General features: G+C 37.6%; 1 long non-coding RNA gene across 1 annotated transcript; it reads left to right on the top strand.

Moving 5' to 3' along the window:
* The first annotated feature begins 3,999 nt into the window (after positions 1–3,999).
* Positions 4,000–25,824, top strand: LOC131046434 (uncharacterized). Its single transcript, XR_009106003.1, has 4 exons — positions 4,000–4,246; positions 4,479–4,522; positions 4,639–4,689; positions 25,142–25,824. It is a non-coding gene; the product is annotated as an uncharacterized LOC131046434 (long non-coding RNA).
* Positions 25,825–27,744: the final 1,920 nt, after the last annotated feature.

Here is a 27,744-nt window from a genome sequence, read left to right as displayed (position 1 = left end):
TTCGCATCCTAAATCATCTACAAATCATTACACAATATTGATCTCATACATAAATGACCTCATACACATGATCTTCACATGACTAACAACACCACATACTCATATATCAAAAGTGATCTAACAACTGACTTATATACCCTTACAATCCTTCATGACTCATGTCAGCTTACATAGATATTACAAAATGATTATACATGTCGACTCATTACATATATACATAAATAACAAAATGAATTATTGATTATTGGATATCCCAATGATGTCGACCTCCAATACCGATACCCTGCATGTAAATCATGTTGGCTTCCAATACCGGTATTCATAGAATCCTTCCTACCAGTGAATAAATCTGTCGATGCCAATGAAGTGTTTGCCGGTGAAGTATCAAACCAAAGAATGAAACTGGAACATGTTGCCATCAATGACAACATATGAAACCAATCAAATGAGTGTCAATTGCCAACACAATCCATCATAATCCCAAATTCAAATCCAATCAATAACCCAATCTTGTTGAGCAAAGGAGAGCAATCCACATCCACATCAAGCAAGGAACACATCAAGTGGAGCATCACAAGGGTACATCTTCCACTTAATCAAGCTCAATCCGAGGGAGAGGTGAAAGACAAGGTATAAAGTTGGTTGTTTGCATTTCTATTGTGTCTTGTTTGATTTCTTGGCATTCTAACCTCCGTTGTCCCTTCTTCTGTCTTTTTCCCCTCTTCAACCCTAACTCCAATTTTATCTCTATTTTTAACCTAGGCCATAACACTAACCCTAACCCTACTCCTAACACTAATTATATCTCTAACCTTTATCCTAACCTTACCTCTAATTATATCTTTGACACTAACCCTAACCCTACTTCTAACCCTAATTCTATCTCTAACCCTAAATCTATCCCTAATCTTAGCCCTAACTTTAATCCCAACCCTAACCCTAACCCTAATCCTAACCTTCACCCTACCCATAAACCTAATTCTATCTCTAACCTCATTTAATGTCTTGCATGTTGCATTACAAAATCTACTAGCATGCGCACACACACAGAGATTTATATATATGTTGAGAGATATCCTTCTTGAGGCATCTATTACACTTTTATGTGAAAATTTGTTAAAAATATTAAATCTAATGTCTTAATCATAATTCTAATAACAAATGCTTATGTTATTTCATATTTATTGTAACAATTTTGATTAATTATTAAGAGCATTAATAATTTCAAACCTTTCATAACAAAACTAACAATTAAAAAGACACCATTTCTTCTCTCAAATGGTTTATAATAACCCTACATAACCCTTACTAAATCTCTTTTGTTAAATTCTTAAGCATTATATTTAAATTAGTTTTAAAATGTTGCAATTATATGAATTATTTTCTTTAATATTTTTTTGTTTCTTACACTTTTAGGATTGAATTTTATTTGGGTGTTAAAAATAAGCCAAAAAATAAATAAAAAACAAACATTAAATGAAGAATAGTTAGACTTTCAATGATAATAGAAATATCATTTTCTTATTTTAGCACTTTTCCAACCATAACACTAATTATATAATTCTCTCTCTTATCATAACCCTAACTTTAACCCCAAATTGTAATTCCTTCTCTATTGTAACCTTGACCCTAATTTATTGAACCCAACCTTAACCATAACCATAATTCTAAGCCTAATTATATTTCTAACCATAATCCAAACCCTTACCATAACCCTAACTCTAACCTTAACCCTAACCTTATTTTTTCTAACGTCTTAATAATAATTCTATCTCTAACTATGACCTTAATCATAATTATATCTCCAACCATAAACCTAACCCTAATACTAAACCTAACCTCCTTAACCCTAAACCTAACTTGAATCTTATTTCTATTTCCAACCATAATCATAACCCTAACCTTAACTGCAACTCGATCCAAAACCCTAACTCTAATTCTATTTCTAATGCTAACACTAACACTAATTGTAACCTTTACCCTTATAGTAACCCCACCCTAATCGTAATCCTAACCCTAACCCTAATTATATCTCTAATTGTAATAATTAAATTAATCCTAATCCTAAGACTAACCTAATTACAACTCTAAAAATAATCGCAACCTTAACCCTAATTCATCTAATGTCTTTATCATAATTCTATTTCAAATCCTAACCATAACTTGACCCTATATCAAAAACCATAACTCTAATTCTAGCCTTAACATTGGCCCTAACCCTAACACCAAATCTAATTATATCTCTAATCCTGAACCTAACCCTATCCCTAACCCTAATTCATCTAATGTCTTAATTGTAATTCTACCTACAATCACAACCCTAAATGTAACCCTAATTGTTCTTCTATCTCCAACCATAACTCTAACCCTAATACCAAAGCTAACCCTAATCTTAAATATGACCCTAATTGTAACCCCCACCTTAACTCTAATTTATTCATGTCATAATTATAATTTCCTAATGTAATTCTAACTATAACCATAACCATAATTCTATCTCCAACTATAACCTTAAACTCAATGCTAGACCTAATTATATTTGTACAGTAACCCAAGCCCTTACCATAACCCTAACTCTAACCCTAAATGTAACTCTAATTCATCTAATATTTTAATCATACTTCTATCTCTAATTATGATCCTAACACAAATTCTAAACATAATTCTATCCAACCATAAACCTATCTTTAACCTTAAGAATATCTTGAATCTTATTTCTATATCTATTCATAATCCTAGCCCTAACCTTAATTTTAATTGTATTGAAAATCCAACACTAATTCTAACCCCAATGCTAACCTTAACCGTTATCATAACCCTTACCCTTACACTATGTGTAACCCTAATCATAATCCTAACTTTGATATATTTCAAATTATATACATATACATATACATATACATATACATATATATGTATGTATGCACATATGTATACATATATGCATACATAAATGTATACATGTACATATATATGTGTATCTATATGAATGTATGTACATATGTATATATGTATATATGTATATGTATATGTATATGTATATGCGTATATATATGTGTGTATATGTATATGTATACATGTATATCTATACATACGTGTGTGTGTGGGATCCAACCTTATCAATTATTTTTTATTTTTTATTATTTGAAGAGTTATCTTTGTCAACATGGGTAATAAAAGGAGGATAACTTAACTCTCACCTATCATGACAATGAGCAAGGAGGCACTTTGTTAGTAATGAAGCTCCTCAGCACTTGGTGCTGAGAAATTTCTTATAGGGTTTGGTGGTGGTGATTGTTGTTTTTGTTTTCGACTCCATGTTTTCCTCTATGGTAGTTTTAGAGAAGTAATCATTAATAGTTTTCACTTGCTCATTTAGTCTAACTTAGCCTAACTTATAGGCTAGTTTAGCTAAGCTAAGAACCTTAGAAAGTTGGGGATCTCTTGCCTATACATATTGGTTTATTTTACCACCGTCAACTTTGAAGCGTTTCCATGGCTTCAAGGTTGTATTGTATTTTATCTCTTCCTTGATAGTTTGTTTATTATGGTTTGGTTGTTAAGTTTGAGAAATAGTCTTGGACCTTTAAGTTTGGTTTTTGGTCTTTGAAAGATTTTTCTTGAAGTTATGGGTTGATTTTGAATGTCATTCATATTACATTTGTGATCAAGGACCCTAAGGGTTCTAATTAGGCAATATATGTGTGGTCTGTTGAATATTGAATGTTTGAATGTTTTTCTTTCCTTTTTATTTACAATGTCATGCTATCAAAGAGTCCTCTATGGGTTTTGGTTGTATACTCTTTTTTATCTTTAACCATGAATGAATGATTGTATTGAAGACAATTTTCTTTAGTGTAGTTTCATATTGAGAGGTTGGTTTGAATGTTGATGTGATTGGAACATATGACTTGCTGTGAATTTAGTTTAAGACATGGATACTTTTAGTGGTAACATGCTTGTCTAACAAGGTGTAATGCTTGTAATTAATTTCTCTCTCTAGCTGACCTATAAGGTTGAAATGGTTTGTCTCTTCGGAGACATCCGATAAAAGGTTGAAATGGATTTGGAAATGTTGCTCGTGAGTGGGGCCTGGCTGGCATAGGGAGTCCTTTGTCTAGTGTCAACTTGCACAACCTAGTCCCTATCAATGTCCATGGGAATGCATTATTGAAGGTGACTAAGAAGAATGAAGTTTTTTTGCGGTAGCAAGATGGTATGCGTGTGGAGCATTCACGAGGCACAGGTGTCCTGAAAACTAGTTTTGATTCTTAAAATACCCCTAGAGTAATGACTGGTACATTTTATAGTAGGATTATGTTGATAGTTGATATCTTCGTGAATAAGATTTATGGGCTTAAACCCCTTGAAAATGGATTTATGTGTATTAATGGCTTTTGGATAAATTTATTTAAAGGCAAGAGTTGTACAATTTTTATTCATTCAAATGGTGAACTGTAACCCATGATCTGCTGTAGGATTAACCAATGAGGTGCATTTTAGGCTCTTATAAATATAAATGGTATAGCTCTTTCAATTTGCCTTGCTGTCTTTGTGCAATTCTTATAAATGGTATTTGAGTTGTTTTGTTCTAAGCTGGAAGTAGTAAGTATTATGTTTTGGATTCCTTCTCAACAGGGACCACTGCATCATCTTAGTTGAAGAGTTAAATTAATGTCAACGGTCGAGGTAAGTCTCTGTGGTATCCTGACGTCACTATGTTTATGGCATGATTATGACCTTATACATGTGGGTTGCTAACCTGAGATAAGGTGATAGGTTTATACTTGGAAGTTAAACCAATGAAGGTATTGAATCAATAATTATGACAATCATGGTGATTGATGTTCTGCATTAAAACTATTACATGGTATAAGTATATGGTTTGTGGCACTGTTAAGGATATATAAGACTGTAACATGGTCAGTAAAGCTCTTTTTGTGGATCACATCATTAGACTGGTGATAATAGTGATATCCATGACATGTTTTAACAGTATACTGCTGCATTGAAATTAAGTGGAAGATGTGCTTCCTCTTAGAATAAAAGAAAATTGTTCATTTTCTTTAAGAGAACTTTCTGTTGATGTGTCTTGGACTGCAATATTGATCACTTATGATCAGTCTTTGCTAGTCTAGTGATGGAGGGCTTAACGCAAGTCTGAGTGGAGGCTGGGACTACTGTAACACAACCCCACTCAATTGATGCAACCTAAAATAACATCTCTTGGGACTTTGGTTAGAAAAGACGAATTAAACCCTGAACGTACCACTGTGGAGAAGGGAGACAAATTACCCTTGTTGGTCTAGAGGATGCAAATACATGGTAGGGTTCAAACTATGAGTTTTGCGTAACTATCGTATTCTCTCTTGAACTGTAGCAGATCGTCTCTTGAATAGTACTATTGATAATCTGCCTACTGTTTGGTTATGAGCTTATGATGGGAATATTCTTAATGGTTTTATTGAGTTGTTCAGCAATGCATACGCCATAAATGAGTAGAATGAACTTAGATTTGTGTTCCTTTGGATTGAAAATAACTTACACGGTTTTTGAGTTGTCATTGGAAACTTGTCAAATTCTGCAGCATGTTAGTCCTTACGTGGCAGATACTGTGACTGTTTATCTTTGCAGGGCTAGAATGTATTTGCCATCAATAGTGGGATATTTTATTGGTCAATGAATGTGATCACGTGATAGCATGGAAATGCAACACGTTAATCTCCTTTAATACTAAACCTATGAATGCTATTCAGTTTTAATGACCTGATGGTATATAATGCTTCCTACAGAGGAAGAATCCTATATCCTTCACAGGGCAGCGTGCCTTTTGTCTCAATGCTAAAGGAAGTGTCTGTCTTGCTGAGCGATTCAAAGACCTGTGTCATGGCACTTGTGTAAACTTATGAATGTTGAGATCACTTGTTTTGCATTAAGACATAGATGTCTAATCAAAGGTCCCGAGTTTCTAGAACTCCTTGATATGAGCATTGCAGGTGGTTGTATGGGTTAAATGGGTTGTAAAGCTTAGATTCATGGTGACATGTATCTAAAATAAGTGAGCATGGGATGAATCAAACCATCCCTTGATTGGTTGAGCACTTTGAGCTAATAGAATATATTAAGCTCATCAGTAAAACATAAAGGCAACTGAATTTGAAGAGTTGAATGTACTGGAAATTGTTCTTAGTTTAGGACTATGATATTATATGACTTATCTGGTGTTTGTTTTAGTATATAACCTTTATTTTGGCAAGTTGCTCAGTAAGAACATTGTAAATCTCTACCTGATTGGGACGTCATTAGGTTTACAACATTGTTTAAAAGTGAAGAAGTGTTCAATCTATACTGCTCTGAAATGGGGGAAATTGTACTGTTGAGTGTTTCTTTGTTTTACAAGACATGAATTTTAAGCACAAGTTCTTCCTTCTCAAAAGAAAATGAGGGGTTCATTTAGGGGGTTATTGTAGAAAAGTGAACGTGCTGGATTAGTTCACGCGCTTGAAGTGTAGCTATTAACCACAAGGTCAAAAATTCAAACCTCCAAAGAAATACACTTACAAACCCTAACCCTTGTGCCATTTTGATCTAAAAACCCAAAGGAGTGTAAATTAAGAAGACTGGATTTCTGGGCATAAACATACTGGCCCAAAACTTGCTACTAGTTGTTGAAAGTATATTAAAGAGGTATGCTTCATTAACTGTAGTTTTCTCGCACTAGTGCGTCATCTACAAATTGAAGGTGAATGAGACTGATAATTATTGTGCCTAATATTTTCATGATAACAACTGGATAATATTGTTTATCCCAACTGGATAATTATTGTGCCACTAAAATATTGAGAAATGGAAATATGATATCTCCATCTCTGGATCGATGTTCACAGCCTAAATCCTGTTGGTATCATTAACAAGGACGAATAATATGGGTGTCTTAGAAGCAACACATGACCATTTGTTTTCATCCAAGAAAACAAATGATTTTTAACACTTGGAGAAAGTTCACAGATTTAGTTACATCAAACACAGAATCTGATGAACATGCATATTCTTGGCTAAGTTTCGTGAAATGCAATTCCTTACAAGCCAAGATGTTTTCATCAATAATTTGTTTTTCAACAAATCCCATCTGCCTGTCTGAGTAAACTTGGCTGGATGGCACTTGGCCTGTTGCCTGAAACATTGGAAATAATTTTCTAGGAGGTGTCCTATGAAGAAAGTGGTCTTACGGGAAGCTAAATAACTCAATCCACTTTTGTCATTGGTGCTATAGTTGTTGTATTCGTCTCTTTAAGAATAGTTTTGGACTCTTGATTTCTTCACTATCTGGTTGACATAGTCTCATTGCACAAATAGTAAAGCAGGGTTGGAATCTAAAGTTTATTCCTTGAGAAAACACTTTTTCTGGGAGGCATTAATGCCACAAACATTCCAGGAAAGTGTCATCATAGAAAACTGTTCTTCATGCCTGTTCAAGCTTTTTCCAAATCTTCATCAATCTTGGGTTGAATTCCCTGAGCTATGAGAGCCATTCCTTGTAATGTGGATCTTATTTCTGGTTTGTTTTTCTTGAAAGTCATTTGGCAGAAAGATACTCGTTATCCCTCCAATGGGTTTTGGCCTTATTGTGAGCATCACTCCTTGGTTTCCTTGGCATTGAGATTGACATAGAGGAAATTTTCACCTTTGACTTAATTTGCATCAATTGGCTGAATCCACATTTTGATGTAAAATGAACAGTGGACAGGATATAGTTCTCTTAGCTGAGGTTTCAATGTTTAAACATAATAGCTTTTCTACCTTTGTAGAGGAGCGTTATGAAGTTCTAGCCAAAATATCTTCAATGGAACATGTTTTATGGATTGTTAAATGCATCCTTGATAATTCTCACTGGAACAATCAATTAACTGATTATTTAGGGCCATGAAAGAACAACTAGGAATTATTACCTCGCATGATTTCCCTAAGATGATATATTGAATTGAAATGTGTTGCACATGTAGTTACCATATCAGGAATTCATCTGGTGAAAGTGGCACCTACACACGATTGTTATACTCCTACCATAAAAAAATGTCTCCTTGGAGCGTAGAATTCTTTGATAAGAATGTGACCTTAGGATTAGTGCATTACCTTGGGATATTCCATGTCTATCATTGAAGAAAATTTCGGCTGGGAGACAAGGGAGTATTTGTACTTAGTGTGCTAAAAGAATGCAGTGTTAGTTTTGTGGCCCTTAAAAAAGCCAGCTGATGCCTTCAAATATATGCTTATAATGCAGAGACTATAAGAGTAACACATCAATCCAGAGAATGATACTGATGCAGCACCACAGCAGAACCATAAAAGGATTACATATTCTTAAGCAAATAGTCATGGAAGAAAATGTCCTCAGTCGATGGTATACAGAAAATATCAGTAAATTAACTTGTATTTACAGAAAATGAAAGGCTTTACATAAGTCTCAGCTTCAATCCACTCAATCACCAGATGCACGCCCTAAACTTGTGTGCTACCTATGTTATGGATCAGATTCTTTGGCATAACTCCAGTACTAGACTCATAATCTCACAGTAACTCTCCAAAATAGCATATATAGAAACAGCTGTGCCCCTAAAGTCTAAAATGATTACAAACAACCCCATCGAGATAGGATGAAGTTTAGACAATGAATTAGCCCCTAGTTCTTAACTTCTAAGGAATTAGTTTGTCCCGCCTTTCGAGTTTGAGGAGTTGGTTTGCATAATTCTCCCTTCCTTTTAAAATTTTGAATCTCTTGATTCAAAGCTTATTTATATGAAAATCAAAACAAACTTCAACAAATTAAAATATTAAGAATCTTAATAACCTAACCATTACATTTTTTATTTATTTTTATTTTGGTGATGTACGAATGTTTTTAAATTATTCTAGGATGCTACTGCATCAAACATCCACGTAATTTGGAATAGATGGTAGAACAATCCTTTTGGTTTGAAGAACCAAACCACAGCATTTTCTTACACCAAATTGGATCTCTGTAAATCATCATATTTTTCCAGCTTCTTGTTGGAATAAAGTTCCTCCTCTGCCAATTGGTTCTCTTCCTATTTTCCCAACTCTTTGAAGGCTTGGTCGTCCTCCACAGAAAATTGTCATTGCTCTTTGCATCACTCATACCAGCTCCTATTGCACCTACACATAAATCATTAAAACATAAATAAACTTAAGGGAATAACCAGTTCCCATAAGTGCTTGCTTCTTTTCTACATTGTTCCATTTAGGCATGCTTTTAATTTCATATCTTGTGAGGTGGCCTTCATTTCCTAGCTTAGTGTGATGCGGTTCACAAAACAAATCCTTTTAGACGTCATCATTTATACCATAAATGAACATGTCTTTACACTCTCCCTCAATCATCCTCGTTCCCTCCTTAGAAAAGTGATGATCTTTTACTCCTTTTCATCAGTAATGTGATTCTCTAGACATTCCTCTCGCTCTCTCTAGCTAGTTGTGTTCTCTAAAACCAATAAATCTTCATCATATATAGGGCTCCCAAATTTTTCTGTCTTTGCTGCAGCTTCTTCTCTAATGTGGACTGCTTCCACCACTACAACATTTTGGGCCTCCTCTTGTGATAGACTGCATTCCTTCTTGTTGACGTGTTTTTTTGACAGCATCGAACACAGAATAAAGTTGCCTAACGGTCACTTCACTCTCTCTTGATCAAAGTGCGATTGCATGCTAAGATTGCAAGAAGTTCAAATAATCGACTCCAAGGTTCCTTTATGCTACGGATGTGACTTAGTTGGCTGATGTGATTGCTGGTAATCCAAGGGGCCTTACGTTTGCATCATTCTTTCACTTCTTTGTTGTGGCTGGAACTCCATCATTGGATATGGCAATTCTGCAATGCTACTGCTTCGAACGGACAAAAATGAACTGAAAGTAAAAGGGAAAGGGTTTAGAAGGATCTAAATCTACTCCTAAGGGTAGTGATAATGAATAGTGCTTTGGTGGACAAATTCCAAATAAACCAAGCTTTGCTTCGCCAAGATCAACTACAACTCCGCAAGAACCGGTGCAATCTTCTGGGGATGCTAGAGGATTTTCAAATCGAGAAAGTACGTTTGAATACCCAAAAACGGCACAATCCAAACGACTATCCACAATCGAACTTAACACAAATTTAGGGGGCTCAGACTAACTTTACACTCCAACTTACAATCAGCAAGATGCAAAAAGTATGAACCATGGAAATTCATCAGACACCATTACATTCTCCATTGAAATTAAAGCACTTTACTATTTCTAATCTAAGTGAGGAAGGTGAAACCATGCAAGCTTTGAAAAAATAATTTAAGTGTACACCATTAGAGAACAATGTTTCACTGTTATTATCTCAAAACTTATCGCAACAATTTCATATAAGTCTCCCCCCTTTACAAAAGAGGGGGGTCACCCCTTTATATAGGCTTCTGGCCTTGGCTACATGCAAACCCTAATTAGGGTTTTCCCTAAAAGATTCTCCACTCAAGATGCAACAAGGTGGGAATCTCCAATTAATAACCCATCATGCCCATATACAATTAATTCAAAAGTACCTAAAATAGCATCCATTGCGCATTAAATGCACCACCTCTTTCAAATTTGCCCAACATGCGTTGAATATTCATCCATGCTTCCAAGAACTATGTCGTGAAGGAAGGAATTTCCATGACTTAGTCAATTTTTTTTCTTCAGAATTTCTTCTTCTTGGGCACGATTCTTTCTCGAGGAAGGAATTTTTTTGTGCTCTTTGAATTCATCACATTTGCAGGGAGCTTTTTGACCAATTTGCCACATTTCCTATTTTTTAGGAATTTTCCTAAAATTTAGGACTCGGGTCCAGGAGATAGAAAATTATCTCATGAGTCCAAATCTACAAAACTTTCCGGATTCTGATAAGATTTGGTGTCTAAAAATGGAAATTTCAAAAAAAATTTGGAGGGGATTTTTTTGCTTTTCTTTCCTTCTTGATCCTTTGACTTTCATGCCTTAGACAAATTTTCAATTTTCAAGCTTAAGCATGGAATTCACCATGTCTTGGAATTTGATCATTTTCCATGCCTCCAAGAACCCCTCAATTTGGCGCTTTCCATTAGTCTAGGCTTCTATTTCCATGTGCAGAGGAATTCACACTTTGTTTGGAATCTTCCATCACTTCCTTGTTTTGGCGCCTTCACCATGCCTTGGGCGGAATTTCATTGTGGAGGAGGAATTTCATCAAATGTTGAATCCTCCATGACCCCTCCATTTTGGCGCCCTGTTGAGTGTTTGGGCGGAATTTCATTGTGGAGGAGGAATTTCATCAAATGCTGAATCCTCCATGACCCCTCCATGACCCCTCCATTTTGGCGCCCTGCTGAGTGTCTGGGCGAAATTTCATTGTGGAGGAGGATTTCATCAAATGCTGAATCCTCCATGACCCCTCCATTTTGGCGCCCTGCTGAGTGTTTGGGCGGAATTTCACTGTGGAGGAGGTATTTGATGTTTTCTACCAATTGAGGACATGTATATATATGAAATATAACATTTAAGTATAAGTGGCATCTTCAATGTCTTTTTCCTTTCTTATACTTGAAGTTATATTTCATATATATTGTCAGGATGTTTGAGAGTGGTTTCAGGTCTCTAGGAATCATAACGCAAATTCTGGATTTTGAAAGATCTATCAAATTTTCAGACTTAGTCAAATTTCAGGCCATTTTCAGATCAGGATGACATTGGTGGATTGATGTGAATTTCCAGACTTGGATGATTTTGCATGCTTTCCTCTTCTGGAATAGGAGTTCCAAACTTAACCATTTTTTTGATCCAACTTGTCTGCCTTCTGACTCTTCCGGATTTAGAAATGATCTTTAGGAGCGTTCAGTCTTCAGCATCTTCAGGGAGTTCAATTTTCATTGTTTTCTTGTGAAGAACCTGCCAAAAATAGATTTTCCCAAATAGTAAGTGTTTCAAAATGTCAAGGTTTGGGCAAAATAGGTCAGGAAAGCACTTACTAAAAATAGAAATTACTAAAAATAGTAAGTTTGATTTTTGGCAAAATTAGACCAATCCGGGAGGCAATGAAACTTACTAAAAATAGTAAGTGCTCAGAATTCGCTCAAATTTTACTGGGAGGTTCCTTGAAGGGTCCTTATTCTAGTTTTAAGTTCAGTTTTTCCAAAACCCTAATAGAAACCCCCTAAAATCTAGGACTAAAGGTAGAAACCCTAAAATTGATGAAACGAGTCTAGACTTATTAACCAAATTTGCTCAAACGAAAAGAAGACTTAATCAATATGACCCTAAAACACTTGCAAAGCAGAGAGACTGACGAGACTGTTGTGAAAAAGACCCAAAAAACAAAGTCAAAAGACCGAAAGGGCCTTAAAAGTAGGGGGTCTCCATTTGCAATTGGGCGATGTGTGAAAACGTCACAACACTTCTCAATGTAGTCTTCCAAATCTCCCCCTTCTTTGGGTTAACGCAACTCAACTCCATCCCACTCATGCTCTCTATCTTCATCCTATTCATCTGCCTCTGCTCTTTGTAACTCTTGGAAGATCACATTGAAGGGTCTTCTATCCACTAGCAATTTTGCCAACTCTTCAAGGGATATAATTTATCCTTGTTCTAACAATTCCACTCCTTGAATAATCCTCAACTCAATGGTTCTTGCTCACAAGATGAGTATTTATCCTCGCTATTCTTTTTTTCTTTTTCACAACTCTTCAACACCTTTGCTGTAGATTTGTTTTTTTCTTTCTTCTTATTATTACATGTCTCGTATTCCTCCAACATCCACCACAACTCTTCCAACTCATACTCTAATTTTTGCAACTCCTTTTGTTGGACTTTGGTATGCATTTGGCTCTGCCTTTGTCTTACTCTTTCTTCCAACTCAGTTATCCTCTTTTTTACATCATGATAAAATTCCATATTTGCATGCATAGCCTTATACCAAACAAGCAAATACATGGCTGAAACTCTAAAGCTATTAAAATTCTTCTCTTAATCCATCAACCAGAGCTTGTGCTATCAAATGCGTGACAATAATCTTCCCACATCAAGACTGCCTGATACTCCTTCCATAAGGTAGGAGGTTACAGACCATGCCAACATGGCCATCCACTGCTTGGGCAACTCTACATGTCAAACTATCATGTATTTTCTGCTCCTATTTCCGTACTCTTTGAAAAAACTAATCTGCTATTTTAAACAACATAAACTCAACCATCCAGCCCTGCATATCAACTCATTGAGTTCTCTGTTTAAAAAAAGAAAACTTTCTCCTCAGTTTCTAGAGTGCCTTTCACTGCATTTTTTTTTTGCAAATCATTACCTTTATCACTGCTCTCCTTGACAATATCTTTTGGTGCACATTCTCACCAACCCTCTTGACATGCAAAGCTTAATTGCACAAATGAAAATGTTGGGTAAGTATCTCACCCAGACCAATTTAAACCCTTGACAAGGTGCAACTGAGTTTGATGGAAATGCTACAAATTTCTTGTTTGTTGACGTAAGGCACATGGCATATTCAGTACAAGTTCTTCTTTATAAAAAACTTCAAACCATGGCACTCAATTTGATTCAAATAATACATTTGTAGAGGATGGGATTTGCTACCCTCGAAGTGATTAACTTCGAGGAACACACCAACCTTCACGCTACCTCACTTTACTGGTGCTAAAGGTGAGCCAAGGGATGCAAAATACAAAACTAAACAACTAACGCCACATAGACCCCTGAAACGAACTCTGCTAAGTCTTTGTTCTGAGGACAAATGTGTAGAACTGGGACACCACCGTGGTGTACTAATGTCCTGTACGGATAGAGTATAGAGAATGTACAATGGACATGGGCACGACAATGTAACAAAATTAATGATGTTGTGCTAAATAAAATGAAAAGAACAAAATGTGAACAGCTAAAAGAAGATGAAGAAAGATAAAGGAAGCTTACAACCAATCCACGATTGAAGCCTCCAACAAAGAGAACTTCCCTCGATCATGAACCTGCACACAAAGAAAAGGGAAAATGTTGGGGCTGTGTTAAGAGGTCTACCTCAGTCGGACTCCCACTTCAGTGTTTCCACCTCCATGGACAGCCAAGATAATAGCCACAAGTGAAAGGAAAAAGATAAAGATGAAAGTAGATAGCTAAGACAATTGATATGCTAGATGGAAACAATAAATATGCAAGCAAAGAAAGAGAGAAAGGAACTCCCCTTCAACACTCGAGAAACTATCACCTGGATGAACGGAGTTGAGTTCGAAGAGTTCTTCAAAGACTATGATATTGGTGGATGCTAGAAGAAAAATACCCATGGAGATGTAGAAAATATGCCCAGAGCTTGAGAAATTTACCCAATGATCAAGAAGTCCCAAAAACCTCTCAAATGAGTGAGATATAGACCTCCAGGAAGAATCCCGATGTCGGTGGCCGTGGACAGAGGTGTTACAAACTCCTACAGGTACAGGCGTAAAGCTCAAATGACCACCTGCGAACTGACATATTTGCGGGACGCTAGCGTGGCGCGGGGACGTCTTTGCGGGACGCTAGTGTTGATGAGTCGAATGATCAACATGGTCGGGAAGAGGCCAGATTCTAAGCTGACAAGGCCATCCATGTGGATAAAAGGACAAGGGGACGAAGAATGACCCAATTGGCCTAAAGCGAAGGCACTCATATGGCGTGAAATTGCACGAGGCGCAATTTACAACATTACATTTTGCCCCCACTTTAGCGACCATATCATTGTCGAGAGATGCTAAGTTAAAGTAGAGAGGTGTTATCGAGATTTGCGAAGGGGTAGTAGAATTTGCAGATTGAACGAAGTTGCCCTCAATGAGATAGATTTGAAATTGCGTTAGGTTTGCTAAGTTGTTTCATCACAAACACGTCAGTTGTAGACAAATGTGTTAGACAAATTTTTGATAATAAGCGATCAGACATGAAGCTGACAAGATAACGTAATAGAAATAGACCTTGCTTAATGGAGGAGAACCCAATCACGAAAGCTACAAGATAGTGCCGATATGGGTAACGAGTTGTGTTATGCTAGATAGCCATATGATTGGGCAAGATTTTGCCGATATGGGTACCAAATTGTGTTATGCTAGATAGCCATATGATAGGGCGATTGTAGATTTATTTGATAAGTAGTAGATTGGCTCCCATAAAAGGCGACAAAATAGATCAAGTGGTTTGGCCTCCACCAAGGCAAACAAGATAAATTGATCAAGTGGTTTGGTCCCTACCAATGCAAATAAGATAAATCAAATGCAGATTATGATAGGCCCCCCTTAGAATGGTATGTGTGGAATGGATGCCATTCTAAGGAGAAGAAGTGTTGTGGCGTCAACATATCGAGATGTTTTTGTGGAATGTGATCTTCGATGGATGACACATAAGACCCACAACATCGACAAAAAATGCAAGAGCACAAGGGGATCCGATTATTTGGCATCAGAACCATAGCAGTAAGATAAAATAAATAGTATAGTTGTAGATAGGTGTTTCATCATAATGCCAAAGTTCTCAGATCTAAAGGAGACATGAAGACAAAGATAAAATAAAAATTTGGGTCAACATGGAAGAAGGCTTAAATGCCTCCAATGCTTTGCATCGTCCCTGAATGTCGAAAAACAAGATATGACAGAGAGAAGAAATAGATGAACAAATAGAAGAAGTTGTACGACAGAAAATCCCTTGTATCTGAGCACCTATAGAGTAACTTGGGTCCTTTAGGAGAGCACAATAGATAAAGATAGTCAACCTCCCATTTCCAAGCACCAACGGAGTGACTTGGGTCCTCCGAGAGGGAACAAACTTATAAAGCGAGTACAAGGAAACACAAACACGCACACATGCTATGCTACAAGATAAGAAAAGTATGCTCCTAGAGGTTATCCCTTAGGAGATCATTGTCCTCCCAATCTAGATCATATGAGGAAGGAGGACGAGCCGAAAGAGGAACCACCGTAAGGGCCACACCAGGCGCCTCACCAACAGCGAGAGAGAGGGATGAAGCAACTTCAACATTTGTGTCCACAAGCTCGGAAGAGGCAAGAGTCAACGATCGTGTGAAGATCATAGACAGCATTGGGATATCCTCCAAAGAGTCGACCAAGCATGCCTCTGTAGAGGAAGCAGGTGACTTAGTCCGAGGAGGTGACATAGGAGTCAGACTGCCAACCTTTGCAAGAGGGTAGTAACAAACTCGGGAGAAGGGAGAGCTCTCTCAACAACGCAAACAAACACAGGCAGAGAAACAGACCCTGAAGCAGGCAAAGAGACAGGTGAAGGACATATTTGAGCCGATTTGCACCAACGAAACTCCGAGATGGAGCCCTGCTCAAACTTGCATTTAGGCTACACAGGAGGCACAGGTCGCCTGTCAACCGTAGTAGGTTGGAGGATCCTAGGAAAGCTCTGATGAAGAAGCGACTGTGAAACTGGAGGATCAAGCAAAGCAGCGCCCGAGACCACTTGTGTGCAACATGTCCAATGGCTGAGACAACAGGGGTATCTTAGGCAACGATGTGATGAGAGGTGGCTCAAAGGACAGTTCAATGAAGACCTAAACCCTTTTAGGGGTAGGTTCATCAAGAGCACCAAAAGCGACCGGTAACAACATCGAAGATGATGCAAATACTGGAACGTTCAAAGGGATAGGAATAGACGCAATAGGAATGGGTGTTGAAGGCACACCCTCAAACTGCAAAGTAGCATCACGTTCTCAGGCCATCGTTCGTCAATGACGCTTACGCTCACACGCATGCTCATTATGACGAAGATGGGGACTAGGGGTTGAAGCCCAAGAAGAGTTAGGAGCATCATGCTCCATAGGAGAGGCCTTCGAAACAGTGTCAGGGACAGAAGAAGGCCTGACCGATGGAACAAGAGGTGCACCCAAGATAGGTACTGCATTCACAGTAACGGTTGCCCTTCCTCGCTTTGCTCGAGGAGCAACTATGTACACAATTTATGAAGTAGGAGCAAGCAACAATGAACGAGCACGAGGGGAACGTTCCCCTTCTCACATTGAGTAGGACGGGAGATATCTGCCAAGATTGGGAGCTCGAAGGGAGGGTCGGCCGCAAAATTTGACAACGTGGGTACCTTTCCCTTATCTGCACTAGGTGTAGTTGCAGGAACAAAGGACATCAGTGGAGGCTGTGTAGTCTTGGGCAGACAAGGAGGTTTACTCGAAGGAACAGGCTTAACCTCAACCCCCAATGATGAAGGGGCATAAGGCACTACTCGCTCTAACACAAGAATAGATGGAGCAAAAGTTGACGTAGGAAGAGGCAATGAATAGCTAGGCTGAACTGATTTAGGAGCCAACTCCCCTGTTTTATATTGATAATATGCTATATACATTAAGTCACCACGGGGAAGCATAGGTCCAATCGGAGTAGGCCAAAAATGATTTAGCGAAAAATTCCAACGAGCTACCAGTGGTCGATATCCAATGTCATGGACGACATGCACCGAACCTTCATGAGGAAACTGTTGATCATTTTTGTGTCAACTTTAGCCATGCAGATAACCGATCTGAGAAATCATCATTGGTTAAAACCCTTGTTAAAACCCCTAAGGCCTAAAACACTAAACCCTTAAGGCTTTTGCCTTAACCTTTTTCGTCCTTATTCTTTTCCTTTGCTGACTGGTTGAGACGGTCATTTCACTTTAAGTTTACCAACTGGAGGGTTCCTTCTTCATGGCGGGACCGACCCCTTTCACCCGCTACCGACTGGCGGGAGTTCTTTTTTATTGCTTATCGCGTAGTCGGGAACTTTCCAATTTTGTTCCCTATTGCGACTTTTCCACTTTCACGCGACAGGGCGATAAGTGATGCTACTTGGAGGAAAGGAAGTTGTTATCGCTTGATTTGTCTATCGCTCTTTTCCTGCAAACAGGAACAATGTGACTTTTCCACTTTTGTGCGACAGGGTGATAAGCGATGCTACCGGGAGGAAGAGAGTTTTATCATTGTTTCATAGTGATTAGGAATAGGGTCCTGTTGTGAGGTATTCACACATCGCCCCATTGCAAATGGGGACCCTCACTTTTTCTGATTTCTAGGGTAGTGTTTGAGTCCTTAGATATTAGCTTTTGCATTTGAAGGGCAATATAAGGTCAGGAAGCCAGTAGTCAGGTGAATAGCCTTGTGTCAAATGTGAAATAAGTTTGTAAAGTCTAGATATCATGAGAGTCAATCATGAGTGAAGAAAGATTGCTAGTTAGAGGGTCACTTCAAGTACTCTTCTTGAGGAGTGAACTACAATTCATGTGCATCCCTTGTAGAGCGAACTTCTTATACCTCTCCTATAGAGCAAAAATTCATCCTAAGACTACATGATGAGCATTGCACGATGCATCAAAGTTGAGAGCGTGAGCGAAAGAGAGCAAAGGTGACTCAAGTACTTCACTTCAGGAGCATGACCTCAAGAGCATACTTCATTATCATCACTTTTGGAGCGAATTCCTTTGAAAAGCCTTGGAGTGATTGAATGAAGATAGTGAGCATGGTTTTGATTTGAGATCACCTCTTCTTGAGAGCAAAGCAAACTTCATGAGCTCCATGATAGGAGCGAATTGTGCATTCATGAGGAAAATTTGACATGTTTTTGTGAATGAAGACCTAAAAAAAAACCTAGGGATTGAATTGAAGTGATGGAGAGGAAAGTTTGTTTTAGTTTGAAATTCACTTCATGAGTCCAAAATTTGGAGTGAACTTCATGAACTGGCAATTTGGAGCGAACTTCATAAACTGGCAATTTGGAGCAAACTTCATGAACTGGCAATTTGGAGCGAACTTCATGAACTCAAGATTTGGAGCGAACTTCATGAACTCAAGATTTGGAGCGAACTTCATGACTTGCACTTTTGGAGCAAACTTCACGATTTCACAATTTGGAGAGAACTTCATGTTTGAAAGATTTAGAGCGAACTTCATCAATGAGCACACATGAGCAAACTACACCTTTAAACCTTCATGAAAAAAAAATGGAAGTAAAGGAGTGAAGAGTACTTGATAGCATTTAACCTTGAATGGATACAATTTGAAATGAACTTCACGAACTCAACAACACAAGTGAACTTCACGACTTCAAGATTTGGAGCAAACTTCACGACCTGGAAGATTGGAGCGAACTTCATAACCTGGAAATTTGGAGTGAACTTCATGACTTGACAATTTGGAGCGAACTTCATGTTTGAGAGATTTGGAGCGAACTTCATGTAGGGAACTTTAAGAGCAAATTTCAACTTCATAACTCAAGGTATATGAGCGAGTTTTACATTTTGAGGACGAATGAACTTCACAAAATGGTGTATAAGAGAGAACTTCATGAACTCACCCACATGAGCGAATATCATGATTTGATCTACATTAGCAACTTCATAATCTCAGTAAGGTGAGTGACTTCAAAAGTCAAGGTATATGAGCGACTTCAAGATTAGAGCATGAAGAGCCAACTTCAAAAAATCAATGCACATATGCGACTTTAGGAAATGAGATACATCAATGAAGTTCAAGAATCCAAGGGTATGAGCGAAGTTCAAGAAAATGGAGGAGAGTAAGTTCAAAGACAAGGACAACTTCATGAAAATCAAGAGTGGAGTAAACTTCAAGACCCCCTTTTTACGAGCGAAAAACAACTTCAAGTGTTGCTTTATGAGGGTGAATTCTCTTTATATGCTCTTATTAAACCTATATATCAAGTGTATTTGATACTTGCTTGTTTGTTTTGCACGAGATGAAGAAAGAAATAAGGAGTTCACATAAGAAGCATTCACTTACACAAAGACATGATCTACAACATCAACAACATGAAGAGAGTCACAAGAGAAAGAATTCTGAAGAAGAGAAGCGGTGACGAAATCAAAAGTTCGTTCTAGGGCACATCAATACTTCATAACCAAGATCTATACCTTACACTTTCATGATTGAAGCATTCAAGAGGATACTTTAATCAAAGTTAGAAGATCATCATCATCGTGAAAGCTGGACAATGTTGAGTATCAAAAAATATTCCTTCATGATGATCTATCAAGCCTACCAGTGCAAGATAAAGGTGGAATCCTAGTCATCGTCCCAGTCACCATTCGCTAATCAAAGAAGTTCTACATCAGCACGTCTTGATTCAAAGTACCTAACTCTGAGGCACCTACCCTTGTTATCTATTGGTCATGCCAAAATGTTGTAATTATTTCATGGCCAGAATTGAGTTTGTTGTAACAAACCCTAATAAGGGTTTTCATTGTAAAATATTAGCCGTTGATAGAGATTTGATCCTGGCCGTTAATTGTAATGAGCTCTGTATATAAAGCTCAAGCTCTTCATTTGTAAAGGTTAATAGCGAATAGTTAGTAGCAGGAGGAGAATAGAATAGAAGTTAGAATAGAATAGGAGGAGATGAAATTGTTGTTGAAGACTTGTAAATGAGATACTCTTTTCATTGAAGTTATGGTGAAATGTATTATTTCAACAAGTCTCATAGTTTATACTTTTCATTTTGTTTTCATGTTAATTAGATTGAATGGAGGAATTTGTTGAATGCATTTATGTGGAATCCGTTTAGTCCATACCACTAGCCTCTTGCTGATTGTAAGTGTGCCTTGTGTGGTCAATTGGAATACTATGCGCTTAACTTCAAATCGCTATACACCCATTGTTTATGCATTAACTTGAATGGTGAGCAGTGTTTGATGGTAATGATTTGAACATCTCTGAAATGTCCTTAGAAGATTGCACTGAGTTTGTGTCAAATTGTTCAAGTTGATGGTGAGACCTCGCCCAGTAGGATTCTAGCTAATCATTCAACTATCTTCTTACATTCTAGGTCTTAGAATAGACTCTCTCAACCCTTTCCTTTTGCCATTTTTTTTCAATTCAAGTTAGTGTAGGACAAAAAGCATCACACGATTGAAATATCAGATGATCAAGTTCCAACGATTCAAGCATTCGACAATTCAACGTAAGTCCCCTTGTGATACCAGCAATCACATCAACCAACCGTGTTTATCCACACGTCGTGACTCGACATACCAGAACCTTGGAGTTATCTCAAGTGATCATTAAGCCAATCTTCAGCATTTAAGAAGCTTTGTTCAAGAGAGGATAAGATACTTTTGGGTATTTTATTATGTGTTCGCATGTGCATACAAAACACATCAACAGGTCCCACCCTTGGCTGCGATACCGCGATGTGGTTGTTTAGTTGATGGGCTCAGCTTTCGTGGCGCGATCTTGGCCATCCATTTGCATGCAATAAGGAGGATCTTGTGGCCCGAATTTAAACTGGAGGTGATCGTTGAAATTCAAACAACTGCTCGGTAGTGGTTGTCAACTTGATGGGTCAAAAATCAGTTTCTGACCCCGTCGGCTAACCAAATCAAATCCGATCCATCTCAACCTCTTTTAGAGGGCCGAGGGATGAGTGCCATTACTTCACCATGACGCTGTAGACACTTCTCTCAGGCCTCCCATGCTCATTTATTATGGATTGAGGACTTTTGTGCCTGCAGACGCCATCCCAGTGCATTCAATTGCAGAGATTTCCTCTTTTTTGCAGGGATTTTTCTTTTCCAGAAGCAGAGGACATTCTCAAAAACCTGCTTTCCATATGCCATCAGATCAGTCGATCTGATCTTCTTCTCGTCTTTGCTATTTTGTAACCTAACCCTAGTAGGGTTAAGGTTTCTAGCTTTAGTTCATTTTGAGTTATGCCATAGCTATAAAGGGAATTTTTGTATCTTTCAAAATCATCATCTTCTTCTTTTCTTCTCAATGGAATACTTGTTTTCATGATTTGTAAAAGTTGCCTTGCCTATACATGAATAAAATTTGCTTATCTTGCCTTATTCAGTTTTCACAATTTGTGTAATTCTTATCTTCTTGTGTGAATGCGTCCCCTTTTGGTTGTCTTAGGTTACATGTGACTGTGTTATTCTCCTCTTTGGATGTCATATGTGAACTAAGTGCAGTTCATCTTGTTATTCATAAGAATCCTAACCTTCACATTTCCTTAGGTGACAGATTTGGATAGAATTTGTGCATATACCTAGGGCAATTTTATTGATGTTTTTGTGTAGATATAGGCAAGAAGATCAAAATTTCAATCTAGGTGTGAACCTTTTTTCCTCTTTCAAGCATCCCTCTTTCTCCCTTTTCCCTGTCAAACCAGTAGAATAGATATTTCAGTGTTGGGTTAGTCCAACACTTGCACTCGGATTGGAAAGGAAGCCAGCCTTCTCCATAGACTCAACCTCACTTTTGCAAGTCCCACACTTGGGAGGTTGTTTCCATGTTTCACAAGGTTGATCATCACAGGGTGCAACTTTTGTGACAACAAAAACTTTAAACACTTATAGATTACTGAAGGGACTGCATCCATAGCTACTAACTAGGGAACACCTAGTTTAGCACGAAAGAGGTCCGATTCAGGAATGATAACAAACATCATCGAAATAGCCTTGGGCCCTGTTGTGATGTTTTCACACATTGCCCCATTGCAAATGGGGACCCCCTAGTTTTTGCTTTTGGGGTTGTGTCTTAGCGTCTTAGGATTTATCTCAGGTCTCTAGGTCTCAAAAATGATTCAAGTTTTGTGAAACTTGGAGGAGTCATCAGAGTCAAAAAGTGAAGGAACGGTTGAAAGAATATTTTAATGCTACAGATGGTCTCAAATAGGTCGAAGGAGTAAAATCGCAATTTCTTGGGGTCAATTCTGACAACTTGCTTTTTTTAGGAATTTTTTCTTTTTTGCTTTTTTCTAAATTTAGAAAGTTTTGTTTTTTGGCATGTTGGGGCCAATCTGGGAACTTGCTTTTTCGGCTTGCTTTTTTCTAAAAATAAAAAGTTGCTTTTTTGCTTTTTTGGGGTTCAGATGGTTTTAGGTCTAGAAGAGGTGTCATGAATTCATCCAGAAGGCACCAAGTATGGAATTTGTTCCAGAAGATCTGTCCCAGAAGATAAGTTGAAGAATATGGTGAAATAGCCAAGTTTGGAGTCAAAATCAAAGAACTCACCAGAATCATTTGTTCATGGCATGATCAAATTCTTCCAAACATGCATGGCAAATCCGCCCAGGAGAGGGAGATGAAGGTGATTGAATGTGGAAGAAAGCTTTGGAATTTTGTCATAGTATAGCTGCAATCATGACAAATTCCTTTCAAGACTCCAAGTCCGCTATTGGCATGAGATGGAAAATTTCCAAAGTATGCTCAAAGTTTGCTAGGTCTAATAGAGAACTTTTCCTAAGGTACTATGAGTTCCGCCTTAGGAAGAGGAGGGAAAGGTGACTGAGTGTTGGCAAGTTGAAAGGAAATGTTGAAATTTGGTTAGTATGGAAAAGTTCCAAACCCTAGGTAAAGTCCGCCCTACCAAGTGAAGACATCTTGAAATGTTCCTAAGGCACACATGAAGTCCACCATGCTTAATGAAAATTCCCTAAGATACTACAAAGTCCGCCCAAGCACAATTGGAATCTTCCTCAAGCATAGCAAAGTCCGCCATTGGCTAGAAAAAGCAATTAAAGAAAGCACAAAAAAGATGTGCTAAGAGAAGAGAAGTTTGAACGAAGCACAAGTAAAAAGCATGGAATGAAACACCAAAAAATAACTCACCTAGCCAAAGAGAAAATTCAAATTCTTTTATTTGAAAAATTAGCATGAAAGCAAATTCGCCTAGGGGGGAAAAGATTTAGGAAGACGTGGATAAAGCAAAGAAAACTTGTATTGAGAAGAATTTGTCAAACTTTGGGAAATTCAAGTTTCTCTTAAAATTGCTAAAGTCAAATAAAGCAGTATTCATAAGAATTCCCCCAAGTTGAGATTTGAAGGAGTGGATTAAAACTGACAAAAAACAAAAAAACTTTGGAAACAAAGCAATTCGCCAAGGATGGAGGAGAAACTCATGAGATGGAATGGATTAAAAAACATAAAAACAAAAAAATTGCCCAAAGCCAAATTCGCTTTAGGAGAAAACTTCTAGAAGGATAAAAATTTGAAATTGCAAGAAGTTCTAAAAATAAAATAAAAAAACAAAAAAACGGTGCAAGAGAGGAGGTCAAATTTCCTATAAGTAGAGGCCTTGACAATTTTATTTTTCACACTTCTCTTTTCCTCTCAGAGAATTCAAACGTTCTTAGCTACTTTCCAAGCTTCTTAGGCGATTTAGGAAGTTTTATTGCAGGTTTCAAGAAGGATTCAAAGCATTCAAGGATCAACCATCAGCATTCTCTAAGAATTTCCTCTATTTCTTGCAGGTCTGAAGCAATTCAAGGGGTGAATTCCAAGATGTTGCTCTCCAAATTCCCTCTTTTCTTTCTGAATTTTCATTATCAGAACAATGCATGTTTGTTCTATGCCAAATTTCGAAATTTATCAGTATGATAGGAGAGCTTTTTGTGTGCTTTTCTGCAGAGATGCCCAAAATCAGTCTTGATTTTCGTAGAGTTACATATCCCAAGTTCAATTTTGGGTTGCCTAATCTGATTTTCATCTCAGAAAACACTTAAAATCAGGCTCTATTCTCCAAAATTTGAAATTCTCCGAGCCTGAATTTGGTGATTGCAGAATGTTATTAGGTCTGATTTCAAATTCTGAGACCTTTTTCAAGGTCTGATCAGACCTAATTTTGTAGTTTTCTGAGTTTGATTTCGATGTCTAGGGTTTGCAGAAGGTCTGACTCTGATTTTCAGAATCCTTCCCAATCTGATTTTCACTCCAAAGGTCTAAATTCCATTATATTTCAAAGTTTCCAAGTCTGATTATAAATTTTGGAAAATTTCGTAGTCTGATTTTTTGTTTCCAGAATTATCAGAGGATCTGGTTTTGTTCAAATCAGACTAGATTTTAAGATGTTCATAATTTCTGAGTTTGATTTCAAGTTTTCAAAGCATTCCTAGATATGGTTCTCAGTTCTAAGTCCAAAATCAGACATAAATTTCACTGATTCTCAGTCAATCCAACTTCGATTTTTGTTTCTCAGATCATACTTGGTCTGATTTTAGCTTTGATTTCTAAAACTTTAATCAGAAAATCAGAGTTATTCTTTCGAAATTTGTCAAGATAACATGAAGCTTACTTTGTTTAATATATAAATTTTTCATATTTTCAGGTACTTGATGTCAACTCAAGGAAGAGACTTTTAGGAAGGTGCCGATGAAACAAGGAACTAGTTGAAAAGATGATGGAAGAACAACATTCACGCTTCAAGTTGGAATCCAAGGACGAATGGGACAAAGAAGGACTCACACTTCATCAAGACATTCAAAAAGATTCAGTCATCCAAGGGTGAAAGGCTCTACATCGACCTTCCAAGTCCAAGGCAGGGAATTTCAAAAGAGTTAATCATTTCGGAGTATGCTTCATCACATGATGCATTCGGAACATTGTTGAGTATCAAAAGATATTGCTTAAGATATCAACACTTCTTCATGATGAGGAATCAAATTCAAGGCAAGCTGAGGTGGCATCCCAGTCATCAATCAACCAATCCAAGGGTTTCAAGTCAAATGTGTCTAGGTGCAATGAATCGGATTCAACAAGTGGCTCCTATTTTCTCATTGGTTATCCAAAGTGTTGTAATTTTCTCATTGGCCGAAAGGAGTTTATTTGCAAGTAACCCTAATTAGGGTTTTATCTGTTAATCTTGGCCATTGATCTTAAATCAATTTGGGCTGTTGCTTCGTAATGGGGTGCCTATATAAACCCCCCTCCTCTCATTTGTAAAGGGAGAGATTTCTGAGAAATTGTTGTAATAATACTTCTTAAGTGCTAAGACATAATTCATTGCTCAATTGTTGGTGAATCTTCTCTACTTTTGCAAGTTATCATGGTTTCTTGGGTCTCCATAGAGTAGATTTCATTTCAAGTTTTTAAATTGAATGAAGGATTTGATAGAATTGCTCAATGTGGAATAATGTGTTCATACTTTTGATAATTGGATGATTTTCAATTATTGTGCAAAGTTAGCCCAAACTTGTAAAAGAAACTTAACTTCTATTGATTTATTCATTGTTCGAGATGTTGGTGAATATAAGTGATATGAAAATCTTTTGACTTCCTTAGAAGATTGCACCATTCTTGTGTAATAGTTGAATTTGGCGAAGCAAGGATTAGTTTTTTATTCCACTTTTGCAATTTCCGTCTCCAGAGTTCATACAATAAGATTAGGATTAGAACTATCTTTCTAAACCCTCATCCTTTTGCCCTTTTTTTCCAAGTCATAGTAGAAGTAGGATTGAAAAAGAACTCATTGAAAATCATTTTGAAAAAAGAAGCAAGTTACAAACATGAGCAATCAACATAATCCTTTGACTGGTTCACTCCTTGAACAATTACGTAAGTCCCCCTTGAGATTACCAGCATATCACAATGAACCAACTGAGACTATCCACATAAATTTGGAACCATGAAGTTGACTTTGTGATCACACAACCAGTTTGTTTAGCACATAGAAGATTTTGATCAAGAGAGAATAGGATATCTTAGGGTATTTTATTGTAAGTTGCGCGTGCATAAAAAACACACCAACAGGGCCCACGAGGACCATCGAGGTGATGCTACCCAAAGGAGAAAGAGAGAGCCCATTATGCATTCTCAAGGTAGCATGATACTTATCATATCTCGGCCTATGCCATCCATTTACAAACAAAGTCTCCTCTGTGATGACATCGACTCTGCACGAAGGGTCAACCATCACACCTGTGACAGTTTGACCATTGAGCTTCATAGGGATGTACAGAGGAGCAGGCTCTCCACAATATGGGGCATTCAGAAGGGTGAATGATATATCAAAAACTTTCGTCTTCTAGCTAGGAGGCGAGATCGGAGTGATAGTGACCATGTTAATATATGGGCCCTCATTTAATATTGGATCCAAGGATGATGCATAGGTAAAGTTAGATGAATGCGGCAGAAAAGGATCTGTGTAAATTTGCAACTCACTATTTGTTTTATCAACAGACTTATTGGACTTATGTTCTCTTTCACCCACCTTGATAGTTCCACTGTCAATGTGGTCTTGGACTATATGTCTAAGATGATAGCATCTTTCAGTGTCATGTCTAGGTACACAATGATATTGACAGAATTTAGAACCATCATACCAGTGAGGGTATGGTCTGTTGTCAGGCAGAATTAGAAGGGTTATGAGATTCTCCTTTAACAATTTTTGCATTATGCTCACATAGGAGTCATTTAGCTTGGTGAAGACCCTATTGCGTGGTGGTTCCTATGCAACAGCTATTGGTGGTGTAGCTATGACATTAGCCACAACTTTGTTCTTCCTAGACCCTTACGTGGACATACCCCCAAAAGCACTAGAACAAGAGTTCGAAGCAAACTCTCTGAACTAAGTCATTGTATGTTGGTATCAGTGAGTGTAGAACACAAGTTAGCAAAATTCTGATATCAGTTAAGAGATAACTTCTCCCTCAATGCCGACTGCAGATTTCCAATGAACATTCTCTACAAATCACTATCTAGTAGGGCAAAAGGGATTCTGATAGAGATAGATTAGTATCGTGAAATGAAATTTGTAACCTTCTCATTCGACTTTTGCTTACAATTAACAAGGTTTGCAATGGTGACCCTGCACCAATGTTAGCTTGGAACCATTTGAGGAATAGATCCTTAAGTTGATCAAATGTCTAGATGGAGTGATCAGGTAATGTGTTGTACCATTCTAATGTCGTTCCCTTGAGGGAACACGAGAAA

This window comes from Cryptomeria japonica, chromosome 10, assembly GCF_030272615.1.
Source record: "Cryptomeria japonica chromosome 10, Sugi_1.0, whole genome shotgun sequence".
NCBI classification, from domain to species: Eukaryota; Viridiplantae; Streptophyta; class Pinopsida; order Cupressales; family Cupressaceae; genus Cryptomeria; species Cryptomeria japonica.
This window is presented reverse-complemented; position numbering and strand designations above follow the sequence as displayed.